Genomic DNA, 6,633 nt, shown 5'->3' with positions numbered 1-6,633 from the left:
GTTCCTGTCGACTGCGGGGGACCACGCCATCTACATCTATAACTCGATCATGTTTGCCGATGGCGAAGACAAGACGAAGTTCAAGACAGTTCTGCTGAAATTCGACAACCAGTGCGACATTGAGGTGAATGAGAGCTTTGAACGGTACATCTTCCAAAAGAGGCTTCAGGGTAAGGATGAACCTTTTCGGTCCTTCTTGACCCATCTCCGCATCCTAGCGCAGCCATGTCATTATGACTCGACGGCTGATTCCATGATCTGGGATCAGATCGTTTTCGGGGTCCAGTCCGACTCCCTGTGGGAGCAGCTCCTCAAAATCAAACAGTTGACCCTCTCCGTCGCTATCGAAACGTGCGTTGTCCATGAGCATGCCAGGAGTCGTTACTCCCGCATCAGGGCAGCAGAAAATGCAAAACTAGTCTCCCATGAGGAAGAAAGGGTGCAGGCCATCGCAAAAATGCAAGGTCTGAGCATCGAGTAGAGTGGCCGTTCCGCGCGCTTTTCCCGGGTCCCTACGCATGCACGCCACGACCGGGTGGACGACGAGGCCAAAGACCCCGATGCGCATGTGCGAACGTCGGCCGACCACACTGCGCATGCGCGATGGCGCACGGAACGCGCTGACATCAGCGTAATTACATGCCCAAATTGTGGCTCCGCCCATTTAAAGCTGCAATGTCCAGCCAAAGGAAGGCGACGTCTACAGTGTGGAAAGCCTGGGCACTACGTGGCCTTATGCAGGTCCGCACCTCCGACCAACAGCCAGCGATCCCAGCTGCACCGCAGACGTTCTGGATGGACTTGCTCACCCGCCCACGTACCCCCTCTTTTGCTAATAGTCCCACGTCCAACCTCAATAACGGGCGTTGCCCTCTCTCCATATTAGCTGGTAGATCCATCCAATGTGGGACATGATTCGACACCGCGATTGCTGTTTACTGGGTATCAACCACTCCCGGCAGTAGAGCCCTGCTCAGGATAAAAAAGTCGATCTGAGAATATACTTTATGGACATGGGGGAAAAAAGAAAACTCGTTCACTCTTGGCCATCCGAACCTCCATGGGTCTACTCCCCCCACCCGCTCCATAAACCCCTTTACTTCAGTCGCTATGGCTGGCACACTCCCTGTCCTAGATTTTGACCGGTCCAATCCTGGATCAATACACACACAGTCACATGCACACAGGCACACACACACCCACATGCAAACTCACACACAGACACACCCACACAGACAACTCACACACAGACACATGCAGTCACGCACACAGACACACCTACACTCACACACGCACACACAGGTATATACAAAGATCACTGACACAGATACACACATCACTATACAGACACACACACACTCACACAGGTACACACACACTCGCACAGGCACACAGACACATTCACACAGACACACTCTCACACAGAAACAGACACACTCCCCAAGATAGAATCACTCTTAGAAACACACACACCCACTCACCTAGACACGCACACATTCACACACAGACACACCCAAAGCACACTCAAACAGACATGCTCACGCACACACACTCACACAAGCACATGTAGACTCATACAGCCACACACAATCACAAATACAGACACACACAGAGAACCAATGCACACACACAGACACACTCACATAGACACACACACAGACATTGACACCCAACGCACACTCACACACACAGAAACCCAATGCACACTTACACAGGCACACTCACATAGACACACACACAGACACCCAGTGCACACTCACACACAGAAACCCAACACACTCACACAGACACACACATTCTCTTTTTTATATGTTTTTATTGAGTTTTTGGTATAGAAAACAAATATAAATATGAACAAACAATAGATGATGAGAAGAAGCAAAAAAAGAGAACAAAAAAAATGTAAAACTGAAACTATTTACACATAGATCAGCTTCAACTATTTACAGACATACATCGCAGTTTCCTTTCTTTTTTCTCTGTGCAGTATTTGTAGTAGCGATTGTGGTTCCCTGCGTTTTGCTTCTCACCGGTTTTCTCTTTGTTTTTTCCCTCTTTGGCTCAGGTTGTTGCACTTGCCCACTCCCCCCCCCCCTCCCAACACACACACACCCACACCCCATGTGTCTCACGTTTCTCTTGTTGGGCTTGGTTGAGTCCCATGTTTCCATTCCTTCTCCTGCCCCTTTCCTTGTTGTGTTGTGGCTACCCCCTCCTGTTCTTTGGCTTCCTTGATGTTGGCTACAAACAGGCCTTGGAACAGCCGAGTGAATAGCTCCCGCATTTTGTGGAAACCTTCCTCCAAGCCTTGGATGGCAAATTGAATTTTCTCCATTTGGAGAAATTACAATAGGTCGGACAGCCAGTCTGCAGCTTTGGGTGATGCTGCTGATCGCCAGCTGAGCAGGATTCTACGGCGGGCGATTAGGGAGGCAAGGGCAAGGGCGTCAGTGCTCCTCCCCATGAAGAGATCTGGCTGGTCTAATACCCCGAAGACTACCACTCTCGGGCAAAGCTCCACCCTCATCCTCACCACCTTGGACATTGCTTCGAAGAAGGCTGTCCAAAAACACAGCAAGTCTGGGGAAAAACCAGAACATGTGGGCATGGTTGGCCGGGCCTCCTTGGCATCTTTCACATCTGTTCTCCACCTCTGGGAAGAACATATTCATTCGGGTTCTGAATAAGTGGGCTCTGTGTCCCACATTTAACTGCATTAGGCTTAGCCTTGCGCAACAGGAGGTGGAGTTGACCGTGTGCATTGCTTTGGCCCAGAGTCCCCACCCTATTTCAAACCCCAAGTCCTCCTCCGACTTCTCTCTTGTCTCGTCCAGTTGGCTGTTGGCCCCCCTTAGCAGTTGCCTGTACATGTCACCACAATTCCCTTTCACTGGGATGTCCGCGTCCAGTAGGTCCTCTAGCATTGATTGTTGTGGTGGTCACGGGTACGTTCTCGTTTCCCTTCATGGGAAATTTTTGATCTGTAGGCACCTTAGTTTGTTGCCCCCCCCCCCCCCCCCCCCCCCCCCCGGTCAGCTGGAATCTTTCGAGCATTGTTACCCTGTTGTTGGTGTACAGGTCCCTAACTGTCAGCGTCCCCCCACCCTGTCTCCACCTTTTGAAGGTGGCGACCCTCGTCATCTGCATGAACCTGTGCTTGTCGCAGATGGGGGCCTTGTCGGACATTTCAGTTAGTCTGAAATGCTGTCGCAGTTGGCTCCACGATTGGACTGTTCCTACCACCACTGGGCTTGTTGAATATTTAATGGTGGGAATGGGAGCGCTGCCATGGCTAGGGCCCGGAGGGAGGTCCCCCTGCAGGAGCCCTCCTCCACAGACACCCACTCGGCTTCCGGTTCCTTTATCCACCCCTTTACTCTCTCTGCGGTCGCTGCCCAATGGTAACCGTGCAGGTTTGGGCGGGCTAGGCAACCCATGGTTCTTATTCTCTGCAGTACTCTCTTTGGGATCCTTGCATTCTTTCCGCCCGACACAAAGGGCGATCAGTTTGTCCAGTGAATTGGAAAAAGGCCTTGGGGTTGTAGATCGGGATTGATCTAAACAGGAAGAGATACATGGACACTATGTTCATTTTAATTATTTGCACCCTCCCCGCCCCGGAGAGTGAGAGTTTGTTCCATCTCTGCAGATCCTTTTTTACTTCCTCTGTCAGACTGGTCAGATTCCACTTGTGGATCCCTGTCCAGTCGTGAGCGATTTGGATTGGCAGGCAGCAGAATTTGTGTTGGGCCTGTTAGTAGCCCGAGAAGGCTCTAAACTCTTTCCAGAGTGCCTTGATTCCTTCCAAGCTGCTTCACAGGCCCAGGATGTAGAGGGGCAGGTCATCTGCACAGAGCGAGACTCTGTTCTCTGCCTCCTCTCCGGATCCCCTTCCAATTCATTGCCACTCCAGTGCGATTGCTAATGGTTCGATCTCTAGAGTGGACAGCAGTGGGGATAACGGCCATCTCTGCTTGTGCCTCTGTGCAGCTGGAAGTAGCTCAAGCTGGTGGTGGTGGTGGAACACACATTCTCACACACAGTCTCAGAGACACTCACACACACACACAGACACACTCAACACACACTCAGAGACACTCACACACCCAACACACACTCAGAGACACTCACACACCCAACACACAATCACAGAGACACATACACAGACACACACACACTCAGATACACTCACACACCCAACACACTCACAGAGACACATACACAGACACACACACACTCAGATACACTCACACACCCAACACACTCACAGAGACACACACACAGACACACACACACTCTCAGAGACACACACAGACACTCTCAGAGACACACACAGACACACACACACACTCTCAGAGACACACACAGACACACACACACACTCACAGAGACACACACACAGACACACACACACTCTCAGAGACACACACAGACACACACACACACTCTCAGAGACACACACAGACACACACACACACTCTCAGAGACACACACAGACACACACACACACTCTCAGAGACACTCACAGACACACACACACAGACACACCCAACACACAATCACACAGACACTCACACACCCAAAACACACTCAGACACTCACACACCCAACACACACTCACACAGACACACACAATACACACTCACAGAGACACTCACACAGACACACACACTCACAGAGACACACACAGACACACACACACACTCTCAGAGACACACACAGACACACACACACACTCTCAGAGACACTCTCAGAGACACTCACAGACACACCCAACACACAATCACACAGACACTCACACACCCAAAACACACTCAGACACTCACACACCCAACACACACTCACACAGACACACACAATACACACTCACAGAGACACTCACACAGACACACACACTCACAAAGACACACACAGACACTCACACAGACACACCCAACACACACTCACACAGACACTCACACAGCCACACACACAGACAAACCCAACACACACTCACAGAGACACTAACACAGACACTCACACAGACACACCCAACACAAACTCACAGAGACACTAACACAGACACACACACAGACACACCCAACACACACTCACAGAGACACTAACACAGACACACACACAGACACACCCAACACACACTCACAGAGACACTAACACAGACACACACACAGACACACCCAACACACACTCACAAAGATACTCACACAGACACACACACTCACACAGACACACACACACACTCAGAGACACACACACAGACACACACACAGACACACACACAGACACACACACTCAGAGACACACACACAGACACACACAGACACACACGCAGACACACACTCACAGCGACACTAACACAGACACACACACAGACACACCCAACACAAACTCACAGAGACACTAACACAGACACACACACAGACACACCCAACACACACTCACAGAGACACTAACACAGACACACACACAGACACACCCAACACACACTCACAAAGATACTCACACAGACACACACACTCAGACAGACACACACACAGACACACACACTCAGAGACACACACACAGACACACACACAGACACACACACAGACACACACACTCAGAGACACTAACACAGCCACACACACAGACACACCCAACACACACTTACAAAGACACTCACACAGACACACACACAGACACACCCAACACACACTCACACAGACGCACACACAGACACACACATAGACCCACCCAACACACACTCACAAAGACACTCACACAGACGCACACACACTCACACAGACACACACAAAGACACATCCAACACACACTCAGAGACACTAACACAGACACACACACAGACCCACCCAACACACACTCACAGAGACACTCGCACAGACACACATAGACCCACCCAACACACACTCACAAAGACACTCGCACAGACACACACATAGACCCACCCAACACACACTCACAAAGACACTCACAAAGACACTCACACAGACACACACACAGACACACCCAACACACACTTACAGAGACACTCACACAGACACACACATAGACCCACACAACACACACTCACAAAGACACTCACACAGACACACACACAGACACACCCAACACACACTCACAGAGACACTCACACAGACACACACATAGACCCACCCAACACACACTCACACAGACACACACAAAGACACACCCAGCACACACTCACACAGACACACACAGACACACCCAACACACACTCACACAGACACTCACACAGACACACACACAGACACACCCAACACACACTCACACAGACACTCACACATACACACACACAGACACACCCAACACACACTCACACAGACACACACAAAGACACACCCAACACACACTCACAGAGACACTCACACAGACACACCCAACATTGATGTACCATCAATAACCACGAGACGAGAATGGTGAAACTATTGAGCTTTATTGCACAAGATGTTGTGCCTCCTGCAGCTGGAACCAGAATGGGAGCAGCGCAGGAGAGCATACACTTTTATACAGCGCCTGCTGGGAGGAGACAACAGGCTGGGATTTACTGTGGTACCTGTAATACAGTGGTTGTACCGTAATATGCGTAGTGTGTTACAGTGGTATTTACCACAA

The sequence above is a fragment of the Scyliorhinus canicula genome, chromosome 15 (assembly GCF_902713615.1).
Source record: "Scyliorhinus canicula chromosome 15, sScyCan1.1, whole genome shotgun sequence".
Classification (NCBI taxonomy): domain Eukaryota; kingdom Metazoa; phylum Chordata; class Chondrichthyes; order Carcharhiniformes; family Scyliorhinidae; genus Scyliorhinus; species Scyliorhinus canicula.
Note: the sequence above shows the minus strand (reverse complement) of the source record.